The sequence below is a fragment of the Chiloscyllium plagiosum genome, unplaced genomic scaffold (genome assembly GCF_037043375.1).
Source record: "Chiloscyllium plagiosum isolate Xiang-an unplaced genomic scaffold, Cpla_swu_hap1 HiC_scaffold_40, whole genome shotgun sequence".
NCBI classification, from domain to species: Eukaryota; Metazoa; Chordata; class Chondrichthyes; order Orectolobiformes; family Hemiscylliidae; genus Chiloscyllium; species Chiloscyllium plagiosum.
Genome location: NW_028270178.1, coordinates 3,010,264 through 3,028,083, shown reverse-complemented (window position 1 = coordinate 3,028,083; position 17,820 = coordinate 3,010,264). Strand labels below are relative to the sequence as shown.

Genomic DNA, 17,820 nt, shown 5'->3' with positions numbered 1-17,820 from the left:
ACCTCACACCCGTCTGTCTGCTAGAAGTTTAACTCCCTGCTCCCCACCTCACACCCCTCTGTCTGCTGGGAATTTAACTCACTGCTCCCCACCTCACACCCCCCTGTCTGCTAGAAGTTTAACTCCCTGCTCCCCACCTCACACCCCTCTGTCTGCTGGGAATTTAACTCCCAGCTCCCCACCTCACACCCCTCTGTCTGCTGGGAATTTAACTCCCTGCTCCCCACCTCACACCCCTCTGTCTGCTGGGAATTTAACTCACTGCTCCCCACCTCACACCCCCCTGTCTGCTAGAAGTTTAACTCACTGCTCCCCACCTCACACCCCTCTGTCTGCTGGGAATTTAACTCACTGCTCCCCACCTCACACCCCCCTGTCTGCTAGAAGTTTAACTCCCTGCTCCCCACCTCACACCCCTCTGTCTGCTGGGAATTTAACTCCCTGCTCCCCACCTCACACCCCTCTGTCTGCGAGAAGTTTAACTCCCTGCTCCCCACCTCACACCCCTCTGTCTGCTGGGAATTTAACTCCCTGCTCCCCACCTCACACCCCTCTGTCTGCGAGAAGTTTAACTCCCTGCTCCCCACCTCACACCCCTCTGTCTGCTGGGAATATAACTCACTGCTCCCCACCTCACACCCCCCTGTCTGCTGGGAATTTAACTCCCTGCTCCCCACCTCACACCCCTCTGTCTGCTAGAAGTTTAACTCCCTGCTCCCCACCTCACACCCCTCTGTCTGCTGGGAATTTAACTCCCTGCTCCCCACCTCACACCCCTCTGTCTGCTAGAAGTTTAACTCCCTGCTCCCCACCTCACACCCCTCTGTCTGCTGGGAATTTAACTCCCTGCTCCCCACCTCACACCCCCCTGTCTGCTAGAAGTTTAACTCCCTGCTCCCCACCTCACACCCCCCTGTCTGCTGGGAATTTAACTCACTGCTCCCCACCTCACACCCCTCTGTCTGCTGGGAATTTAACTCACTGCTCCCCACCTCACACCCCACTGTCTGCTGGGAATTTATCTCACTGCTCCCCACCTCACACCCCTCTGTCTGCTAGAAGTTTAACTCCCTGCTCCCCACCTCACACCCCTCTGTCTGCTGGGAATTTAACTCCCTGCTCCCCACCTCACACCCCTCTGTCTGCTGGGAATTTAACTCACTGCTCCCCACCTCACACCCCTCTGTCTGCGAGAAGTTTAACTCCCTGCTCCCCACCTCACACCCCTCTGTCTGCTGGGAATTTAACTCCCTGCTCCCCACCTCACACCCCCCTATCTGCTGGTAATTTAACTCCCTGCTCCCCACCTCACACCCCTCTGTCTGCGAGAAGTTTAACTCCCTGCTCCCCACCTCACACCCCTCTGTCTGCTGGGAATTTAACTCCCTGCTCCCCACCTCACACCCCCCTATCTGCTGGTAATTTAACTCCCTGCTCCCCACCTCACACCCCTCTGTCTGCTGGGAATTTAACTCCCTGCTCCCCACCTCACACCCCTCTGTCTGCGAGAAGTTTAACTGCCTGCTCCCCACCTCACACCCCTCTGTCTGCGGGGAATTTAACTCCCTGCTCCCCACCTCACACCCCCCTATCTGCTGGGAATTTAACTCCCTGCTCCCCACCTCACACCCCCCTGTCTGCTGGGAATTTAACTCACTGCTCCCCACCTCACACCCCTCTGTCTGCGAGAAGTTTAACTCCCTGCTCCCCACCTCACACCCCTCTGTCTGCTGGGAATTTAACTCCCTGCTCCCCACCTCACACCCCCCTATCTGCTGGTAATTTAACTCCCTGCTCCCCACCTCACACCCCTCTGTCTCCTGGGAATTTAACTCCCTGCTCCCCACCTCACACCCCTCTGTCTGCTGGGAATTTAACTCACTGCTCCCCACCTCACACCCCTCTGTCTGCGAGAAGTTTAACTCCCTGCTCCCCACCTCACACCCCTCTGTCTGCTGGGAATTTAACTCCCTGCTCCCCACCTCACACCCCCCTATCTGCTGGTAATTTAACTCCCTGCTCCCCACCTCACACCCCTCTGTCTGCGAGAAGTTTAACTCCCTGCTCCCCACCTCACACCCCTCTGTCTGCTGGGAATTTAACTCCCTGCTCCCCACCTCACACCCCCCTATCTGCTGGTAATTTAACTCCCTGCTCCCCACCTCACACCCCTCTGTCTGCTGGGAATTTAACTCCCTGCTCCCCACCTCACACCCCTCTGTCTGCGAGAAGTTTAACTCCCTGCTCCCCACCTCACACCCCTCTGTCTGCGGGGAATTTAACTCCCTGCTCCCCACCTCACACCCCCCTATCTGCTGGGAATTTAACTCCCTGCTCCCCACCTCACACCCCCCTGTCTGCTAGAAGTTTAACTCCCTGCTCCCCACCTCACACCCCTCTGTCTGCTGGGAATTTAACTCCCTGCTCCCCACCTCACACCCCCCTGTCTGCTGGGAATTTAACTCACTGCTCCCCACCTCACACCCCTCTGTCTGCTGGGAATTTAACTCACTGCTCCCCACCTCACACCCCTCTGTCTGCTGGGAATTTAACTCACTGCTCCCCACCTCACACCCCTCTGTCTGCTAGAAGTTTAACTCACTGCTCCCCACCTCACACCCCCCTGTCTGCTGGGAATTTAACTCACTGCTCCCCACCTCACACCCCTCTGTCTGCTGGGAATTTAACTCCCTGCTCCCCACCTCACACCCCTCTGTCTGCTGGGAATTTAACTCCCTGCTCCCCACCTCACACCCCTCTGTCTGCTGGGAATTTAACTCACTGCTCCCGACCTCACACCCCTCTGTCTGCTGGGAATTTAACTCACTGCTCCCCACCTCACACCCCTCTGTCTGCTAGAAGTTTAACTCACTGCTCCCCACCTCACACCCCCCTGTCTGCTGGGAATTGAACTCCCTGCTCCCCACCCCACACCCCTCTGTCTGCTGGAATTTAACTCACTGCTCCCCACCTCACACCCCTCTGACTGCTGGGAATTTAACTCACTGCTCCCCACCTCACACCCCCCTGTCTGCTGGGAATTTAACTCCCTGCTCCCCACTTCACACCTAACTGTCTGCTAGAAGTTTAACTCCCTGCTCCCCACCTCACACCCCCCTGTCTGCTGGGAATTTAACTCACTGCTCCCCACCTCACACCCCCCTGTCTGCTGGGAATTTAACTCACTGCTCCCCACCTCACACCCCTCTGTCTGCTAGAAGTTTAACTCCCTGCTCCCCACCTCACACCCCACTGTCTGCTGGGAATTTAACTCCCTGCTCCCCACTTCACACCCCTCTGTCTGCTGGGAATTTAACTCCTTGCTCCCCACCTCACACCCCTCTGTCTTTTAGAAGTTTAACTCCCTGCTCCCCACCTCACACCCCTCTGTCTGCTGGGAATTTAACTCCCTGCTCCCCACCTCACACCCCACTGTCTGCTGGGAATTTAACTCACTGCTCCCCACCTCACACCCCTCTGTCTGCTAGAAGTTTAACTCCCTGCTCCCCACCTCACACCCCTCTGTCTGCTGGGAATTTAACTCACTGCTCCCCACCTCACACCCCCCTGTCTGCTGGGAATTTAACTCACTGCGCCCCACCTCACACCCCTCTGTCTGCTCGAAGTTTAACTCACTGCTCCCCACCTCACACCCCTCTGTCTGCTGGGAATATAACTCACTGCTCCCCACCTCACACCCCCCTGTCTGCTAGAAGTTTAACTCACTGCTCCCCACCTCACACCCCCCTGTCTGCTGGGAATTTAACTCCCTGCTCCCCACCTCACACCCCCCTGTCTGCTGGGAATTTAACTCCCTGCTCCCCACCTCACACCCCACTGTCTGCTAGAAGTTTAACTCCCTGCTCCCCACCTCACACCCCACTGTCTGCTGGGAATTTAACTCCCTGCTCCCCACCTCACACCCCCCTGTCTGCTGGGAATTTAACTCCCTGCTCCCCACCTCACACCCCCCTGTCTGCTGGGAATTTAACTCCCTGCTCCCCACCTCACACCCCACTGTCTGCTAGAAGTTTAACTCCCTGCTCCCCACCTCACACCCCACTGTCTGCTGGGAATTTAACTCCCTGCTCCCCACCTCACACCCCACTGTCTGCTAGAAGTTTAACTCCCTGCTCCCCACCTCAGACCTCCTCCCCCCGTCTGCTGGGAATTTCACTCAGTTCTCCCAACTCCCCCTCCAAGAATTGAACGCATGTTTCCCAGTGCCTGCTGGGAATTTAACTCACTTCTCTGACTCCCACCCGGATATTCTGTCTTCATTTGGGCAGAAGATACAAAGGTTTGAAAACTTGTGTTGTCAGATTCAGAAACAGCTCCTTCACCGTTGCTATCAGACTTAACACCGGGCCTATCATATATTTCAATTCCTCAGATTCCATACACTGTGGAAACAGGCCCTTCGGCCTAACAAGTACATTTCGACCCTCTGAAGAGTAACCCATCCCTAACACTGTAACCCTGCTTTTCCCAAGGCCAATCCACCCTAACCTCCACATCCCTGAACACTATGGGTAATTTAGCAAGGTCAATCCACCCTAACCTACACATCCCTGGACACTATGGGGTAATTTAACATGGTCAATCCACCCTAACCTGCACATCCCTGAACACTATGGGGTAATTTAGCATGGCCAATCCACCCTAACCTACACATCCCTGAGCACTACGGGGTAATATAGCATGGCCACTCCACCCTAACCTCCACATCCCTGAACACTATGGGTAATTTAGCATGGCCAATCCAACCCTAACCTGCACATCCCTGAACACTATGGGTAATTTAGCATGGCCAATCCACCCTAACCTGCACATCCCTGAGCACTATGGGGTAATTTAGCATGGCCAACCCACCCTAACCTACACATCCCTGAGCACTATGGGGTAATTTAGCATGGCCAACCCACCCCAACCTGCACATCCCTGAACACTATGGGGTAATTTAGCATGGCCAATTCACCCTAACCTACACATCCCTGAACACTATGGGTAATTTAGCATGGCCAACCCAACCCTAACCTGCACATCCCTGAGCACTATGGGTAATTTAGCATGGCCAATCCACCCTAACCTACACATCCCTGAGCACTATGGGGTAATTTATCATAGCCAATCCACCCTAACCTACACATCCCTGAACACTATGGGTAATTTAGCATGGCCAATCCACCCTAACCTACACATCCCTGAACACTATGGGGAATGTAGCATGGCCAATCCATCCTAACCTACACATCCCTGAACACTATGGGTAATTTAGCATGGCTAATCCACCCTAATCTACACATCCCTGAACACTATGGGGTAATTTAGCATGGCCAATCCACCCTAACCTACACATCCCTGAGCACTATGGGGTAATATAGCATGGCTAATTCACCCTTAACCTACACATCCCTGAACACTATGGGTAATTTAGCATGGCCAATCCACCCTAACCTACACATCCCTGAGCACTGTGGGGTAATATAGCATGGCTAATTCACCCCTAACCTACACATCCCTGAACACTATGGGTAATTTAGCATGGCCAATCCACCCTAACCTACACATCCCTGAACACTATGGGGTAATTTAGCATGGCCAATCCACCCTAACCTGCACATCCCTGAACACTATGGGGTAATTTAGCATGGCCAATCCACCCTAACCCGCATATCCCTGAACACTACGGGGTAATTTAGCATGGCCAATCCACCCTAACCTACACATCCCTGAACACTATGGGGTAATTTAGCATGGCCAATCCACCCTAACCTGCACATCCCTGAACACTATGGGTAATTTAGCATGGCCAATCCACCCTAACCCGCACATCCCTGAACACTATGGGGTAATTTACCCCTGGCCAATCCACCCTAACCTACACATCCCTGAACACTATGGGTAATTTAGCATGGCCAATCCACCTTAACCCGCACATCCCTGAACACTATGGGTAATTTAGCATGGCCAATCCACCCTAACCTACACATCCCTGAACACTATGGGTAATTTAGCATGGCCACTTCACCCTAACCCGCACATCCCTGAACACTATGGGTAATTTACCCCTGGCCAATCCACCCTAACCTACATATCCCTGAACACTATGGGTAATTTAGCATGGCCAATCCAACCCTAACCTGCACATCCCTGAGTACTATGGGTAATTTACCCCTGGCCAATCCACCCTAACCTGCACATCCCTGAACACTATGGGGTAATTTAGCATGGCCAATCCAACCCTAACCTGCACATCCCTGAGTACTATGGGTAATTTAGCATGGCCAATCCACCCTAACCTGCACATCCCTGAACACTATGGGGTAATTTAGCATGACCAATCCCCCCTAACCTGCACATCCCTGAACACTTTGGTGTAATTTAGCATGGCCAATCCACCCTAACCTGCACATCCCTGATCACTATGGGTAATTTAGCATGGCCAATTCACCCTAACCTACACATCCCTGATCACTATGGGTAATTTAGCATGGCCAATTCACCCTAACCTACACATCCCTGAACACTATGGGTAATTTAGCATGGCCAATTCACCCTAACCTACACATCCCTGATCACTATGGGTAATTTAGCATGGCCAATCCACCCTAACCTACACATCCCTGATCACTATGGGTAATTTAGCATGGCCAATTCACCCTAACCTACACATCCCTGATCACTATGGGTAATTTAGCATGGCCAATTCACCCTAACCTACACATCCCTGAACACTATGGGGTAATTTAGCATGGCCAATCCACCCCAACCTGCCCATCCCTGATCACTATGGGTAATTTAGCATGGCCAATCCACCCTAACCTACACATCCCTGATCACTATGGGTAATTTAGCATGGCCAATTCAAGCTAACCTACACATCCCTGAACACTATGGGTAATTTAGCATGGCCAATCCACCCTAACCTACACATCCCTGAACACTATGGGTAATTTAGCATGGCCAATCCACCCTAACCTACACATCCCTGATCACTATGGGTAATTTAGCATGGCCAATCCACCCTAACCTACACATCCCTGAACACTATGGGTAATTTAGCATGGCCAATCCACCCTAACCTACACATCCCTGATCATTATGGGTAATTTAGCATGGCCAATCCACCCTAACCTACACATCCCTGAACACTATGGGTAATTTAGCATGGCCAATCCACCCTAACCTACACATCCCTGAACACTATGGGTAATTTAGCATGGCCAATCCACCCTAACCTACACATCCCTGAACACTATGGGTAATTTAGCATGGCCAATCCACCCTAACCTACACATCCCTGAACACTATGTGGTAATTTAGCATGGCCAATCCACCTTAACCCGCACATCCCTGAACACTATGGGTAATTTAGCATGGCCAATCCACCTTAACCCGCACATCCCTGAACACTATGGGGTAATTTAGCATGGCCATTCCACCCTAACCTACACATCCCTGAACACTTTGGTGTAATTTAGCATGGCCATTCCACCCTAACCTACACATCCCTGAACACTATGGGGTAATTTAGCATGGCCAATTCACCCTAACCTACACATCCCTGAACACTATGGGTAATTTAGCATGGCCAATTCACCCTAACCTACACATCCCTGAACACTATGGGTAATTTAGCATGGCCAATCCACCCTAACCCGCACATCCCTGAACACTATGGGGTAATTTAGCATGGCCAATCCACCCTAACCCACACATCCCTGAACACTATGGGAAATTTAGCATGGCCAATCCACCCTAACCCACACATCCCTGAACACTATGGGGTAATTTAGCATGGCCAATCCACCCTAACCCACACATCCCTGAACACTATGGGAAATTTAGCATGGCCAATCCACCCTAACCCACACATCCCTGAACACTATGGGGTAATTTAGCATGGCCATTCCACCCTAACCTACACATCCCTGAACACTATGGGGTAATTTAGCATGGCCAATTCACCCTAACCTGCACATCCCTGAACACTATGGGTAATTTAGCATGGCCAATCCACCCTAACCCACACATCCCTGAACACTATGGGGTAATTTAGCATGGCCAAACCACCCTAACCTACACATCCCTGAACACCATGGGTAATTTAGCATGGCCAATCCACCCTAACCTGCACATCCCTGAACACTATGGGGTAATTTAGCATGGCCAAACCACCCTAACCTACACATCCCTGAACACTATGGGTAATTTAGCATGGCCAATCCACCCTAACCTACACATCCCTGAACACTATGGGGTAATTTAGCATGGCCAATCCACCCTAACCTTCACATCCCTGAACACTATGGGTAATTTAGCATGGCCAATCCACCCTAACCTGCACATCCCTGAACACTATGGGGTAATTTAGCATGGCCAATCCACCCTAACCTACACATCCCTGAACACTTTGGTGTAATTTAGCATGGCCATTCCACCCTAACCCACACATCCCTGAACACTATGGGGTAATTTAGCATGGCCAATCCACCCTAACCTACACATCCCTGAACACTATGGGGTAATTTAGCATGGCCAATCCACTCTAACCTACACATCCCTGAACACTATGGGGTAATTTAGCATGGCCCATCCACCCTAACCTACACATCCCAGAGCACTATGGGGTAATTTAGCATGGCCATTACACCCTAACCTACACATCCCTGAACACTATGGGGTAATTTAGCATGGCCAATCCACCCTAACCTACACATCCCTGAACACTTTGGTGTAATTTAGCATGGCCATTCCACCCTAACCCACACATCCCTGAACACTATGGGGTAATTTAGCATGGCCAATCCACCCTAACCTACACATCCCAGAGCACTATGGGGTAATTTAGCATGGCCCATCCACCCTAACCTACACATCCCAGAGCACTATGGGGTAATTTAGCATGGCCATTACACCCTAACCTGCACATCCCTGAACACTATGGGGTAATTTAGCATGGCCAATCCACCCTAACCTACACATCCCTGAACACTATGGGGTAATTTAGCATGGCCAATCCACCCTAACCTACACATCCCTGAACACTATGGGGTAATTTAGCATGGCCAATCCACCCTAACCTACACATCCCAGAGCACTATGGGGTAATTTAGCATGGCCAATCCACCCTAACCTGCACATCCCTGAACACTATGGGGTAATTTAGCATGGCCAATCCACCCTAACCTGCACATCCCTGAACACTATGGGTAATTTAGCATGGCCAATCCACCCTAACCTGCACATCCCTGAACACTATGGGGTAATTTAGCATGGCCAATCCACCCGAACCTGCACATCCCTGAGCCCTATGGGGTAATTTAGCATGGCCAATCCACCCGAACCTGCACATCCCTGAGCACTATGGGGTAATTTAGCATGGCCAATCCACCCTAACCTGCACATCCCTGAACACTATGGGGTAATTTAGCATGGCCAATCCACCCTAACCTGCACATCCCTGAACACTATGGGGTAATTTAGCATGGCCAATCCACCCTAACCTACACATCCCTGAACACTATGGGTAATTTAGCATGGCCAATCCACCCTAACCTACACATCCCTGAACACTATGGGTAATTTAGCATGGCCAATCCACCCTAACCTACACATCCCTGAACACTATGGGTAATTTAGCTTGACCAATCCACCCTAACCTGTACATCTTTGGAGTCTGGGAGAAAACGGGAGCACCCGAGAGAATGTGCAAACTCCACCCAGACAGTTGCCCAGAGGGTGCGATCGAACCCGGATCCCTGTTGCTCAGAGGCTGTGGTGTTACCCTCTGACCCACCCCTTTCTCTGCCTGTTCACAGTGGCTGTAACACTATATTCTTCTTTCTGTTACCCTGGTGTATTCATGTGGATAGCGCACAAACCAGCACTTTTCACTTTAACTTGGCACATGTGACTACAAGAAATTAAATCAAATCACCCCAGATTCTCTCTCTCTCTCTCCTGCCTTTCTCTCTCGCTTTTTCTCTCTCTATTGATCTCTCTCTGTCTCTCTCTCTCTCTCTCCACCCCCACCACTCTCTCTCACTCTCAACCTGTCTCTATCTCCCTCCCCCTGTCTCTTTCTTTCTCTCTCTCTTTCTCTCATTCTCTCTCTCTTTCTCTCTCTCTCTCCCTCCTCCTCTCTCTTTCTTTCTCACTCTTTTTTTCTCTGTCTCTCTCTCTCTTTCTCTGTCTCACTCTATCTCTCCCTCCCCTCTCTCTTTCGTTCTCTCTCTTTCTCTCTCTCTCTCATTCTCTCTCTCTTTCTCTCTATCTCTCCCTCCCCCTCTCTCTTTCGCTCTCTCTCTTTCTCTCCCTCTATCTCTCGCTCTCTCTCTCTCTCTCTCCACCTCCCTCAATGTCTCCCTCCCTGACTCCACCACAGGACCCAGTTCAGGACGGTGAGGTGAAGATTAAAGCTGATTATGCCCAGCTGCACGATGAGATGCAAAACGCATTCCGCAACCTGGAGGTTTGAAGGCAGGAGCTGGGCTGCTTAACTGTGGGAGCCGGCGCCCAGAGAGATAATCAACAAGCTACCATTAAACAGAGACTTGTTTCACCAAACTCGACATGGAAATCTGTGTGCAATGTGTGTGTGTGTGTAAATGGGGAGAGGGCGGGTGAGGGGGTTAATCCCCCTCCGATAGGGGGAACAGACTGCCCGGTGTGTGTGTAAATGGGGAGAGGGTGTGTGTGGGGGTTAATCCCCCTCCGATAGGGGGCACAGACTGCCCGGTGTGTGTAAATGGGGAGAGGGTGGGTGAGGGGGTTAATCCCCCTCCGATAGGGGGAACAGACTGCCCGGTGTGTGTGTAAATGGGGAGAGGGCGGGTGAGGGGGTTAATCCCCCCCTCCGATAGGGGGAACAGACTGCCCAGTGTGTGTGTAAATGGGGAGAGGGTGGGTGAGGGGGTTAATCCCCCACGGATAGGGGGAACAGACTGCCCGGTGTGTGTGTAAATGGGCAGAGGGTGGGTGAGGGGGTTAATCCCCCTCCGATAGGGGGAACAGACTGCCCGGTGTGTGTGTAAATGGGGAGAGGGTGGGTGAGGGGGTTAATCCCCCTCCGATAAGGGGGAACAGACTGCCCGGTGTATGTGTAAATGGGGAGAGGGTGGGTGAGGGGGTTAATCCCCCTCCGATAGGGGGAACAGACTGCCCGGTGTGTGTGTAAATGGGGAGAGGGTGGGTGAGGGGGTTAATCCCCCTCCGATAAGGGGGAACAGACTGCCCGGTGTATGTGTAAATGGGGAGAGGGTGGGTGAGGGGGTTAATCCCCCTCCGATAGGGGGAACAGACTGCCCGGTGTGTGTGTAAATGGGGAGAGGGTGGGTGAGGGGGTTAATCCCCCTCCGATAGTGGGAACAGACTGCCCGGTGTGTGTGTAAATGGGGAGAGGGTGGGTGAGGGGGTTAATCCCCCTCCGATAAGGGGAACAGACTGCCCGGTGTGTGTGTAAATGCGGAGAGGGTGGGTGAGGGGTGTAATTCCCCTCCGATAGGGGGCACAGACTGCCCGGTGTGTGTGTAAATGGGGAGAGGGTGGTTGAGGGGGTTAATCCCCCTCCGATAGGGGGTACAGACTGCCCGGTGTGTGTGTAAATGGGCAGAGGGTGGGTGAGGGGGTTAATCCCCCTCCGATAGGGGGCATAGACTGCCCGGTGTGTGTGTAAATGGGCAGAGGGTGGGTGAGGGGGTTAATCCCCCTCCGATAAGGGGGAACAGACTGCCCGGTGTATGTGTAAATGGGGAGAGGGTGGTTGAGGGGGTTAATCCCCCTCCGATAGGGGGCATAGACTGCCCGGTGTGTGTGTAAATGGGGAGAGGGCGGGTGAGGGGGTTAATCCCCCTCTGATAGGGGGCACAGACTGCCCGGTGTGTGTGTAAATGGGGAGAGGGTGGGTGAGGGGGTTAATCCCCCTCCGATAGGGGGAACAGACTGCCCGGTGTGTGTGTAAATGGGGAGAGGGTGGGTGAGGGGGTTAATCCCCCTCCGATAGGGGGCACAGACTGCCCGGTGTGTGTGTAAATGGGGAGAGGGTGGGTGAGGGGGTTAATCCCCCTCCGATAGGGGGAACAGACTGCCCGGTGTGTGTGTAAATGGGGAGAGGGTGGGTGAGGGGGTTAATCCCCCTCCGATAGGGGGCACAGACTGCCCGGTGTGTGTAAATGGGGAGAGGGTGGGTGAGGGGGTTAATCCCCCTCCGATAGGGGGCACAGACTGCCCGGTGTGTGTAAATGGGGAGAGGGTGGGTGAGGGGGTTAATCCCCCTCCGATAAGGGGAACAGACTGCCCGGTGTGTGTGTAAATGCGGAGAGGGTGGGTGAGGGGGTTAATCCCCCTCCGATAGGGGGCACAGACTGCCCGGTGTGTGTGTAAATGGGGAGAGGGTGGGTGAGGGGGTTAATCCCCCTCCGATAGGGGGCACAGACTGCCCGGTGTGTGTGTGTAAATGGGGAGTGGGTGGGTGTGGGGGTTAATCCCCCTCCGATAGGGGGACCAGACTGCCCGGTGTGAGTAAATGGGGAGAGGGGGTTAATCTCCCCTTCGATAGGGAGAACAGACTGCCCGGTGTGTGTGTAAATGGGGAGAGGGTGGGTGAGGGGGTTAATCCCCCTCCGATAAGGGGAACAGACTGCCCGGTGTGTGTGTAAATGGGGAGAGGGTGGGTGAGGGGGTTAATCCCCCTCCGTAGGGGGGAACGGACTGCCCGGTGTGTGTAAATGGGGAGAGGGTGGGTGAGGGGGTCAGTCCCCCTCCGATAGGGGGCACAAACTGCCCGATGTGTGTGTAAATGGGGAGAGGGTGGGTGAGGGGGTTAATCCCCCTCCGATAGGGGGCACAGACTGCCCGGTGTGTGTAAATGGGGAGAGGGTGGGTGAGGGGGTTAATCCCCCTCCGATAGGGGGAACAGACTGCCCGGTGTGTGTGTAAATGGGGAGAGGGCGGGTGAGGGGGTTAATCCCCCTCCGATAGGGGGCACAGACTGCCCGGTGTGTGTAAATGGGGAGAGGGCGGGTGAGGGGGTTAATCCCCCCCTCCGATAGGGGGCACAGACTGCCCGGTGTGTGTGTAAATGGGGAGAGGGCGGGTGAGGGGGTTAATCCCCTCCTCCGATAGGGGGAACAGACTGCCCGGTGTGTGTGTAAATGGGGAGAGGGTGGGTGAGGGGGTTAATCCCCCTCCGATAGTGGGAACAGACTGCCCAGTGTGTGTGTAAATGGGGAGAGGGCGGGTGAGGGGGTTAATCCCCCTCTGATAGGGGGCACAGACTGCCCGGTGTGTGTAAATGGGGAGAGGGTGGGTGAGGGGGTTAATCCCCCTCCGATAGGGGGCACAGACTGCCCGGTGTGTGTGTAAATGGGGAGAGGGTGGGTGAGGGGGTTAATCCCCCTCCGATAGGGGGAACAGACTGCCCGGTGTGTGTGTAAATGGGGAGAGGGTGGGTGAGGGGGTTAATCCCCCTCCGATTGGGGGAACAGACTGCCCGGTGTGTGTGTAAATGGGGAGAGGGTGGGTGAGGGGGTTAATCCCCCTCCGATAGGGGGCACAGACTGCCCGGTGTGTGTAAATGGGGAGAGGGTGGGTGAGGGGGTTAATCCCCCTCCGATAAGGGGAACAGACTGCCCGGTGTGTGTGTAAATGCGGAGAGGGTGGGTGAGGGGGTTAATCCCCCTCCGATAGTGGGAACAGACTGCCCAGTGTGTGTGTAAATGGGGAGAGGGTGGGTGAGGGGGTTAATCCCCCTCCGATAGTGGGAACAGACTGCCCAGTGTGTGTGTAAATGGGGAGAGGGTGGGTGAGGGGGTTAATCCCCCACGGATAGGGGGAACAGACTGCCCGGTGTGTGTGTAAATGGGCAGAGGGTGGGTGAGGGGGTTAATCCCCCTCCGATAGGGGGAACAGACTGCCCGGTGTGTGTGTAAATGGGGAGAGGGTGGGTGAGGGGGTTAATCCCCCTCCGATAAGGGGGAACAGACTGCCCGGTGTATGTGTAAATGGGGAGTGGGTGGGTGAGGGGGTTAATCCCCCTCCGATAGGGGGAACAGACTGCCCGGTGTGTGTGTAAATGGGGAGAGGGTGGGTGAGGGGGTTAATCCCCCTCCGATAAGGGGGAACAGACTGCCCGGTGTATGTGTAAATGGGGAGAGGGTGGGTGAGGGGGTTAATCCCCCTCCGATAGGGGGAACAGACTGCCCGGTGTGTGTGTAAATGGGGAGAGGGTGGGTGAGGGGGTTAATCCCCCTCCGATAGGGGGAACAGACTGCCCGGTGTGTGTGTAAATGGGGAGAGGGTGGGTGAGGGGGTTAATCCCCCTCCGATAGTGGGAACAGACTGCCCGGTGTGTGTAAATGGGGAGAGGGTGGGTGAGGGGGTTAATCCCCCTCCGATAGGGGGAACAGACTGCCCGGTGTGTGTGTAAATGGGGAGAGGGTGGGTGAGGGGGTTAATCCCCCTCCGATAAGGGGAACAGACTGCCCGGTGTGTGTGTAAATGCGGAGAGGGTGGGTGAGGGGTGTAATTCCCCTCCGATAGGGGGCACAGACTGCCCGGTGTGTGTGTAAATGGGTAGAGGGTGGGTGAGGGGGTTAATCTCCCCTCCGATAGGGGGCACAGACTGCCCGGTGTGTGTGTAAATGGGGAGAGGGTGGTTGAGGGGGTTAATCCCCCTCCGATAGGGGGTACAGACTGCCCGGTGTGTGTGTAAATGGGCAGAGGGTGGGTGAGGGGGTTAATCCCCCTCCGATAGGGGGCATAGACTGCCCGGTGTGTGTGTAAATGGGCAGAGGGTGGGTGAGGGGGTTAATCCCCCTCCGATAAGGGGGAACAGACTGCCCGGTGTATGTGTAAATGGGGAGAGGGTGGGTGAGGGGGTTAATCCCCCTCCGATAGGGGGCATAGACTGCCCGGTGTGTGTGTAAATGGGGAGAGGGCGGGTGAGGGGGTTAATCCCCCTCTGATAGGGGGCACAGACTGCCCGGTGTGTGTAAATGGGGAGAGGGTGGGTGAGGGGGTTAATCCCCCTCCGATAGGGGGCACAGACTGCCCGGTGTGTGTGTAAATGGGGAGAGGGTGGGTGAGGGGGTTAATCCCCCTCCGATAGGGGGAACAGACTGCCCGGTGTGTGTGTAAATGGGGAGAGGGTGGGTGAGGGGGTTAATCCCCCTCCGATAGGGGGAACAGACTGCCCGGTGTGTGTGTAAATGGGGAGAGGGTGGGTGAGGGGGTTAATCCCCCTCCGATAGGGGGCACAGACTGCCCGGTGTGTGTAAATGGGGAGAGGGTGGGTGAGGGGGTTAATCCCCCTCCGATAAGGGGAACAGACTGCCCGGTGTGTGTGTAAATGCGGAGAGGGTGGGTGAGGGGGTTAATCCCCCTCCGATAGGGGGCACAGACTGCCCGGTGTGTGTGTAAATGGGGAGAGGGTGGGTGAGGGGGTTAATCCCCCTCCGATAGGGGGCACAGACTGCCCGGTGTGTGTGTAAATGGAGAGAGGGTGGGTGAGGGGGTTAATCCCCCTCCGATAGGGGGCACAGACTGCCCGGTGTGTGTGTAAATGGGGAGAGGGTGGGTGAGGGGGTTAATCCCCCTCCGATAGGGGGCACAGACTGCCCGGTGTGTGTGTGTAAATGGGGAGTGGGTGGGTGTGGGGGTTAATCCCCCTCCGATAGGGGGACCAGACTGCCCGGTGTGAGTAAATGGGGAGAGGGTGGGTGAGGGGGTTAATCTCCCCTTCGATAGGGAGAACAGACTGCCCGGTGTGTGTGTAAATGGGGAGAGGGTGGGTGAGGGGGTTAATCCCCCTCCGATAAGGGGAACAGACTGCCCGGTGTGTGTGTAAATGGGGAGAGGGTGGGTGAGGGGGTTAATCCCCCTCCGTAGGGGGGAACGGACTGCCCGGTGTGTGTAAATGGGGAGAGGGTGGGTGAGGGGGTAAGTCCCCCTCCGATAGGGGGCACAGACTGCCCGATGTGTGTGTAAATGGGGAGAGGGTGGGTGAGGGGGTTAATCCCCCTCCGATAGGGGGCACAGACTGCCCGGTGTGTGTGTAAATGGGGAGAGGGTGGGTGAGGGGGTTAATCCCCCTCCGATAAGGGGGCACAGACTGCCCGGTGTGTGTAAATGGGGAGAGGGTGGGTGAGGGGGTTAATCCCCCTCCGATAGGGGGAACAGACTGCCCGGTGTGTGTGTAAATGGGGAGAGGGTGGGTGAGGGGGTTAATCCCCCTCCGATAGGGGGAACAGACTGCCTGGTGTGTGTAAATGGGGAGAGGGTGGGTGAGGGGGTTAATCCCTCTCCGATAGGGGGAACAGACGGCCCGGAGTGTGTGTAAATGGGGAGAGGGTGGGTGAGGGGGTTAATCCCCCTCCGATAGGGGGCACAGACTGATCGGTGTGTGTGTAAATGGGGAGAGGGTGGGTGAGGGGGTTAATCCCTCTCCGATAGGGGGAACAGACGGCCCGGAGTGTGTGTAAATGGGGAGAGGGTGGGTGAGGGGGTTAATCCCTCTCCGATAGGGGGAACAGACTGCCCGGTGTGTGTAAATGGGGAGAGGGTGGGTGAGGGGGTTAATCCCTCTCCGATAGGGGGAACAGACGGCCCGGAGTGTGTGTAAATGGGGAGAGGGTGGGTGAGGGGGTTAATCCCCCTCTGATCCGGGATCAGAATTGCTTATAGCTCTGGGTGTCCATTACAAAGCAGTGTTTGTTCTGTGTAGATTCCCAGGATTAGTGTTGATTTGAATAGAAACTGGATATCTTCTTGTGAAATACTGAAATTAAAGCTGCCCAGAGCCTTGAGCTCGTTGTCATAGCTTCTGCAGCTTCCAAACAACATTTCAAAGCGGTTGGAAGTGATTTCAGTCCCTGACAGGCAGTTAGGAAGGGTCTGTCACTTTGTGTCACATTCTCTTCGATTCGATGAGATTAGATTACTTACAGTGTGGGAACAGGCCCTTCGGCCCAACAAGTCCACACCCACCCGCCGAAGCGCAACCCACCCATACATTTACCCTGTCACCTAACACTATGGGTAATTTAGCATGGCCAATCCACCCTAACCTGCACATCCCTGAACACTATGGGTAATTTAGCATGGCCAATCCACCCTAACCTGCACATCCCTGAACACTATGGGTAATTTAGCATGGCCAATCCACCCCTAACCTGCACATCCCTGAACACTATGGGGTAATTTAGCATGGCCAATCCACCCCTAACCTGCACATCCCTGAACACTATGGGGTAATTTAGCATGGCCAATCCACCCTAACCTGCGCATCCCTGATCACTATGGGGTAATTTAGCACGGCCAATCCACCCTAACCTGCACATCCCTGAACACTATGGGGTAATTTTGCATGGCCAATCCACCCTAACCTGCACATCCCTGAACACTATGGGGTAATTTAGCATGGCCAATCCACCCTAACCTACACATCCCTGAACACTATGGGTAATTTAGCATGGCCAATCCACCCTAACCTACACATCCCTGAACACTATGGGTAATTTAGCATGGCCAATCCCCCCTAACCTACACATCCCTGAACACTATGGGTAATTTAGCATGGCCAATCCACCCTAACCTACACATCCCTGAACACTATGGGTAATTTAGCATGGCCAATCCCCCCTAACCTACACATCCCTGAACACTATGGGTAATTTAGCATGGCCAATTCACCCTAACCTACACATCCCTGAACACTATGGGGTAATTTAGCATGGCCAATCCCCCCTAACCTACACATCCCTGAACACTATGGGTAATTTAGCATGGCCAATCCACCCTAACCTACACATCCCTGAA

General features: G+C 54.2%; 1 long non-coding RNA gene across 1 annotated transcript in view; it reads left to right on the top strand.

Moving 5' to 3' along the window:
* The window catches only part of LOC148138286 (uncharacterized), a 70,942-nt gene extending 60,365 nt beyond the window's left edge, over positions 1-10,577 (top strand). The window contains exon 2 of the long non-coding RNA XR_015754005.1: positions 10,391-10,577. This is a non-coding gene — a long non-coding RNA (uncharacterized LOC148138286). The remainder of the gene's footprint in view (positions 1-10,390) is intronic.
* The last annotated feature ends 7,243 nt before the right edge of the window (positions 10,578-17,820 follow it).